Raw genomic sequence first — 8,464 nt, 5'->3', positions numbered from 1 at the left:
CCTATAGGAACTCTTCTTGAGCTCCCCCATAATGATCTTACCTTCTAAATATTAGAGGTTAGGACCAATATGTGGAACTTCAAGTCGAGTAAAGAAAAGAGTTTTGAGTTTCTAATGGTGAGGGTACCTTTTCTAGTTTTCTAAGACTAGTCAATAGGAAAGTCCTATGGCTAGACCTAGGCTACTAAAGAAGTTTCTAGACCTCAACTAAAAGTGAGGTCAACAATACTATTGATAATTTCTCGGGTTGGCTTACCTTTGTGTATGCTAGCACGTCCACTTCGGCTCGATATGAATTATGGAACAAGATTAATTGCTTGGTCAATGTTATTAATGATAAATGGATGGTGGGGGGAGACTTCAATATGATTTTGAATAGTACTGAGAAATTGGGTGTCCGTAGGGCCGTCCCTTCTTTGATGAATAACTTTGGCAAAACTATGGTGGATGCAGGTTTAGCTGATTTGGGGTTTATTGGTTCCAAATACACTTGGAAGCGAGGTAAGGTCTTTGAGAGACTTGATAGATGTTTTGCTAATCAAAATTGGCTCTCTTTTTATGGTTTTTCTTAGGTTCAACATCTTTCGAGCTCGGGCCCGGATCACAAACCGTTCCTTTTATCCTTTGAATTCTTTAAGAAAGCTACTAATCACTTTTGCTATTTTAATGTTTGGTCTAAGCATGACGATTTTTTAAGACTTGTTGCTAATAATTGGAATGTTGCTGATGTTGGAAATGCTTGGTTCAGACTTTAGAAACTTCACAAAAAAGTGGCAAGTGCCCTTAGAGCTTAGAATTGGGAGGTGTTTGGTGATGTTCATGCTAGGGTGATTAAGGCTGAGAGAATGGTTCAACATCTTCAGGCTATTGATGAATCTTCTAATGATGTGATTTTTCAGTTACAAAATGCTCATAATGAACACCTTGCTGCATCCATTCAGGAGGAAGAGTTATTGCAACAAAAGGCGGGAGAGGTACATTTTGTCCATGGGGATAGGAATACGAAATATTTTCATGCTTGCATAAAACAACGTCGTGCGAATAATACTATTATTCGCATTAAAGATGAATGTGGTAATTGGATTACGGGCAATCGAGATCTGGGAGTTAGTGCTGTGCAATATTTTCAAAATTTGTTTCTCCCTTCTCAAAATACTGGCACCATTGATAGTGCTCTCTTTAATGATGTACGAGATTACACTGACAATTTAGAGCTCTGTGGTATCCTGACTGCGAATGATATTTTTCAGGTTCTTTCGGAGATTAATTGCAATAAAGCTCCAAGACCTAACAGCTTCACCTCGGATTTCTATTTTAAGAGCTGGAATATTATTCAAAACGATGTGGTGCAAGCCATTCAGAGTTTTTTTTAAGGGTGACACCCCAAGGAATTATTTTTCCGCCGCCACAATGGTACTTATTCCTAAATTTAACAATAAAACTATGTGGGATCATTTCCGTCTGATAGCTCTTACTTCTGTTATTTCCAAGGTAATTAGCAAAATTTTGGTTAAGCGGCTCCAACCTCACCTTAATCAAATCATTTCTAACAACCAATCTGCTTTCATTCAAGGTTGGGGAATTTTGGATAATATCATGCTTGCCCAAGAACTACTCCTTGACATTGATAAGAAATGTCATGGTGGTAATATGATTATTAAGATGGATATTTGTAAAGCTTATGATTCTCTTAATTAGGATTTTATTTTAGACATTCTCAAAGCCAGGGGTTTCTCTAGCTCGTTCCGGTATATTATTCATAATTGGCTCAAGTCTAATCAATATAGTATCCTCATTAACGGAGAATTGCATGGTTTTTTCAAGGCCGGCCGTGGGATTAAGCAGGGTGATCCTCTTTCCCCTACGATTTTTATTTTGGTTTTTGATTATTTCTCCCGAGTTATCAATCACAAATTTAGTCAAAAGCCAACTCTTCATTATCAGAATAAAGCTAATGTGTTGGTCTCACATTTAGCCTATGTTGATGACGTCATCTTATTTTCTAATGCTTCCAAACGCTCTATCAGAAGTATTTATAATATTTTGGAGGAATTTCAATTGCTGACGGGATTACACTTTAATGCTACTAAATGTAATATTTATCTTGGTAAGTTGGTTAACAACTGCACTGCTACTTGGGCTGCTAATTTTACTGGTTTCTCCATTTCGACGTTTCCAATTAAATATTTGGGTGTCAACTTATTTAAGGGTAGAATTCATCAGTCCCAATTGGATGATTTGGTTGATAAGATAAGGAAACAGATGCTTGATTGGAAGAACAATTTCTTGTCTTTTGGAGGCCGTATCACTGTGCTTAGGAGCATTGTGCAAAATATGCCCTTATATGCTTTGCAAGTTCTTCATATCAAAAAAAGTACACAGAAGATTCTTGAACGGTCCTTTAACAATTTTTTGTGGGCGGGATCTCATTCGGGTAAGAAGTGGTGCTCTTGGAAGGTAATTTGCAAACCTACTTTGGCAGGAGGTTTGGGTTTCAAGCAGCTTCATCATATTGCTGAAATTAATTTATTTAAACATTGGCTTAATTTCCGGAGTGGTCAATCTTTATGGGCTAGATATTTACATGATAGGTACTGTAAACATTTTCATCTTTCTTCGGTGGTTTGGAGGAAAGGGGATTCCAGGTTTTGGAAGAGGCTTCTTCAAGTTAGGGAGTGGGCCAAGGATTTTATTTTTTGGGATCTTGGATGCGGTAATGTTTCCTTCTGGCATGACTCTTGGGCTCAAAATAATTTTTATCCTAGGGTCGATATTCATAATGATCTCCTCGTTTCTGACACTTGGCTTAATAATTCTTGGAATTTACCTCTTCTTACTCAGTTAGTGGGGGCTGATAATGCTAATTATATTTATACTATTAATTTTGATTTCCATAAACCTGATACTCCTATGTTAAAGATACGTCCCGGTAGCTCTATTACAAAAACGATTTATCACTCCACACACCGTTTTCAGCAAACTACATGGGGGGACGATTTGTGGAACCATGCACTAACTCCTTCTATGTCTTTTTTGGCTTGGAGAATTTTTCATCGTTTACTACCTTGTGACGATTTTCTCAAGCTCAAGGGATTAAGGTTAGCTTCTTGTTGCTCTCTATGTAACAATGATGAGGAAACATTTGAACATTTATTTTTCACTTGTCCATTTTCGCTTCAAATCTGGAGATTGGGTGGTCTTTGGTTTAGCACTTCTCTGTATCCAGCCACAGATTTGATCTCCAGTACTCTTTTGTGTAACCCGGATCAAAGGCGTAACCACTTTTTACACATATATCCTTATATTATATGTTGGTTCATTTGGATGACCCGGAACGATATTAAACATGCGAATAGTAAACCTCGATGCTCCAATGTAGTCTCCAATATTCTTTCTTATGCTCTTAAAATTTATAAGTTCAGTGGTAAGAAGGATAATTTTTTCTCGGGTATTATTTATTTCGAATCTCTCCCTCACCCTCTACAGAGTAGGTCGATTTCCAAACCAACCTTGGTAAAGTGGCAACCGCCCCCGATGGGGTGGGTGAAAATTAATACGGATGGTAGTTGAAACAAAGAGGTGCCGGTATTGGGGGAGTCATGCGTAACAACTGTGGTCGTTGCCTGCTATTTTTTTCATCTCCATGTATTGCAGACTCTGTGGTGGAGTCTGAAGCTCATGCAATTTTAATGGCGGTCACTATTGCTGTTACTTTGAATTGGTCTAATATTTTGATCGAGACCGATTCTAAGATTCTTTTTGAGATGTTAAATCATGGGAGACTTGTCAATTGGGATGTTTCTTACCACATTAACCGTATTTTTCGTTTATCTTCTACTGTTTCAGTGCTTTGGAGATTTATTCATCGCTAAGGTAATAGGTTAGCTAATTGCGTCAAGTCGCCTTAAAGCATTTTGCTCTCGCGATACCCTTTGCTAGGGTTTTGCGGCCGCGGCAGCCATGGTAAGTTTTTTTCTTCCTCTGGAATATAGTTTTCTTACGATTTTCGATATTTTATATTTTTGGAATTGAAATATATGAAACGATCTATGCAGGAATTGAGTTTGACATATTGCATTCGATATTTTTTGCGTACATGAGGTCCGTAAATGGGAAGAAACACTGGGAGAAAACGAATTGATTGTTGTTTGATCATGTTATCTTTCATTTTTTTTTGTTTTTTTGAATTGCGTCCGATTCATATGTTTCGCACTGAATCGAACTTCAGATGCAACGATTGTGTTGCTGCTTAACTTATATTTGGAGATAATAAATTTGTTATATATATATATATATATATATAGAAGTTTTATAGAGCAGTTTTCATAATTTGCTCATTGTGAAAATTGAAGTGTTGCGTGTATCAGAATGGAGGGTATTGAGAGGTTGGTTCTATTTTCAATTAACTTTACAGAGCTATGACTATATATACATATCGAGTATTTTTCTTTATTCTATATCACCGCCATTTCTTTTGATTTCTATTGCATTTCTTCTTTACTTTGCTAGTTTATACTGTTGTAATTGTGTGGAGTGTTGTTCCATCTAACATTTATACAATGTTGTTTCATTTGAATGTGTTTTAGGTTTCATTTACAAAGTTTGTATGCAGTTTCTGTGTGTGTGTTGTGTGTTGTGTGTGTGTGTGTGTTCTCCAAATTGTTATATTATTGTAACACAAACACAAACACACATGATAAATGAGGTCAATTCTTCCTTTAACTCATTGTTACTCACTAATTTACTTTCAACTTCTAACGGAATTACTACACAAATATATCAGGTACTTATAATTAATTTTATAGATTCTAATCCCAAAGATAAGATTATCCCTGATACATTGGGTTGCGAACACCATACCTCAGGTCTCACCATATCCCTTTAATTAAGCACCTCTAACAGTTAAGAGGATAGTGTAAAATCATCCATATGTTATTCATCAAATAGATTAGCTACTCCTATCAAATGAAAGCAAAGTCAGAGAAAAGATGTAACAAAATTGAGATAGAACTGCCATTGTTAAAGTTCATGACGTCTCTTGTAAACTCACGTCCGGGTGAGACTCGAGTCGTAGTGGACTCGTCAATCCAACTATTATAAGAGACTATATAAGTCTGAAGAGAATATAGAAGTTTAGCCATAATAAGAAGTTAAGGAATCACCTCCCTCATGACATACATAAATCAAATCAAACCACTAACAATCCAAATATTTACCAATCATCAATCAAACTAATCAATCCACACAAAAGCAAACACAATATAATACAAACAATCATGACTCTCAAGCACACTAAATCAAACCACTCTGATAACTATGGGTTGCCTCCCATAAAGTGTTTTGTTTAACATCATCAGCCCGACAAATGATTCCATCTGGATCAAAATTACTTTTAAGTAATCCTTGATCAATCACCCGATCTTTTCCAGATACAGGGATTCCTTCAAAGTCCTGGAATTAAAATTTTTCTTTCAACTCTTCCTTTTCAGATTGATTCATATTCTTGTTCCTCATAATTCTTTCTAGATCTAATATTCTTCTAGTAATTTTCTAAATTTTCATATTAATATCATCCTTAAAATTTATAATAAATGGATTTTTATAAGATACTTCTTGATCTCCCAAATTTTGGATCGCATTCTCTCTAGATAATTCAAACTCTGGATCAAATTCTTCTAGGTTACACTTTTGTTCAGGGTTGTGTTTCAATTCTTCCCCTTTGTACTGAGTAAATGGCAAAGGTTATCTTTCTGTATTTATCTTAGTTGAGAAAATAGGTTTTTCTAATTCCTTATGATTTTTTTTCATTGGTTTTTCAATCTCCTTTTCATCATCTCTCAACTCAAAGTTCTTTTGAAACATATCCTCAAATTCTCTTCTAAATATTAGTTTGATAATTTTGAATTGTTCATCATTCATCTCCTTAGGGTTTATCTCAGGCTCACTAGGTAGAATCTGTGGGAGGTAACTGTTAATTGCATTAATAATCTACCCAGTTGGTTTTCTATATTCCTTATTGCGACCTCTTGATTTTGTAGCTCACTCTTCATTTGAATAACAACCTCTTCTAACATTATTTCCTTCTCCTCATCCTGTGGGTTGGAGTTAAATTGAGGAGTATTTTTAATTGAGTTAATAATATGTCGTAGTTGATTTTACATTATCCTTATTGCGGTCCCTTGACACTCCAACTCACTCTCCATTTGGATAACAACCTCTTATAGTAAATGCTTCTCCTCATTCTGGGGGTTGAAGTCAAAAGTATGAAGAAAAGAAAGTCCATCATTATAATAGCCATTATTATTCTAACTACATGCCCCATTAAATTGATTATCTTCCCAAAATCGGTCTTCTCGTCCAAAATTGTTATTCCTGTTAAAATACAAATGATTTTCCCGACCTGGATTGTATAAATTGGAATAAGAATTATGTATCTCATGGCTAGTTTTATTCCATCATCCAAATAAATTTTTCTCAGTAATTGGGGTTCCTTGTGGATATCTTTTTATGTATTGATCTAACTTCCTTTTAATATCTAGAACCTGAATTAAAATTGTAAGAATATCTTCTTGAAAATTTGTTACTCTCTTGGGGTTTACTCTTTCAAAGCTACTAGCATTATAATCCAAATATGAATATTCATTATTTTTATCGTTGATCCGTCATTTCAACATTAAATTCAAGGCGTCTTTTCAAATCTCTCCCAAAAGTTCTCTCCAAATCCGACTTGTAAAATTCAAGATATGCAGTTTTTAAACTCCGCATACAAATCTAAAGACTTAACTAATAGGACAAATATCAAAAACATTTTTGATTTTTTGGTTTTTATTTAAAATAAACACACAATAACTAAACACACTATATTATAATATCATAAATTTCAAATCCAAGTCTTATAGGTTTAACTAAAATTCACCAAAAGTTCTTATCGAAGCGTCCCCGACAACGACGTCAAAAACTTGATGTGTCCCTAGAGTGTGCTAATTTTCTGCAAGTTTTATGTCAATTTAAATCACCAGTACAGTGCCAAAAGCTTGACCCATCCCGAAATTACGCAGAAATTTAGTTTTAAAAAATATGGCTAAAATTGAAATGTTATATTAAGTAAAATTGAAATGTTATATTTAGTTTTCAAAAATATAACTACCCAATTTATATTATGTAGTTAATGTGCAAAATTGAAATATTATGTAAAATATATAAAATAGTTCACACACTAGTGGTTCTACGCAAGTGCACATATCGCTTCAAGTAATAAAGAGATTTCTTTAAAAATCCCAGTATCGATCCTACAGAGAAGCGTAGTAAGAAATCCTTCATGTTAATTCTAGCATACTACTATGAAGTCTTAATTTAGAAGACGGGAACTCTTATGATAATAGCATAAATCACCATATTCAAACTATAAAAATTAATGTAAGAAAGACAAATTAAAATGGGTTTGATGAATGCTGATGAAAATATAACTAAAAGAACTAAGTTTACTAAACATTAAAATTAAATTTACTAAGACAAAATAAAATTTTGTGATGAAGAGTTCAAATTTAAGAAAGTCTCCTTTCCTTTTACAATCAGTATATGGATTGTGAAGAAATTAAAATCATTTAAAATATATAAAAAATATTTTGTGCCAAATAGGAGCAATCCTATTCTTTACTCTCTTCCGAGTGCTTAAAGAACATTGACTAATCCAGAGTTTGGTCCCTAATTCCATGGCTAGGCTGGGAAGATACCGGCAACCACTTCAGAGCTCCCACTACTCCCTTACCTAAGGGTTAATAATCTCGCATCAGTTTTCAATCAACTGGACCAAATTAGGGATTTTAATCTGTCATCTTAAAATCTCCAATTCTTCATCCAACAAAGTATATTTCTCTATTTATTTGCACTCAATTCCATGGATGACATACTCTCCCATGAAATCAAACGTGATTCTCCCCATGTTGTAGAAATCATAGCCATTTCAGAACATAGGTTTCTCAACACATTTTAACATTTCAATTGATCAGATCAGAAAGTAAATGAAAATCAGAGTTCAAATCATTACAAATTATTGACATTTAAAAGGGTACAAAACAAAATCAATTTTTCACAAAATCATTTCTCAAAGTAGCGAGAATGATAAAAAAGACTACTCAGAATTCATGAGAAGGATACAAAAACACACAAATTTCATATATTAAAACAAGTTTACAAAATAAATAAGGAAAAGAACACAACTTATCTCACAATCTTTCTCAAAAAAATCCCTAGAAATTCTCTTCAAGCACTTTCCCTTTTTACAAGTACTCTCAACTCTCTCCTAGAAATGTAATATGTAATGAAGAAGAGAAATCTGTCACCTTCCTTCTCCTCTTACAATCCTTGAAGAAAATCTCGAAGCTCTTCCTCTCACTCTCACGCCACACACTCTCACACATACACACAAAACTCACGTCCACACAACTCCTCCAAAAACACTCTT

This window comes from Phalaenopsis equestris, unplaced genomic scaffold, assembly GCF_001263595.1.
Source record: "Phalaenopsis equestris unplaced genomic scaffold, ASM126359v1 Scaffold209046, whole genome shotgun sequence".
NCBI lineage: Eukaryota > Viridiplantae > Streptophyta > Magnoliopsida > Asparagales > Orchidaceae > Phalaenopsis > Phalaenopsis equestris.
Note: the sequence above shows the minus strand (reverse complement) of the source record.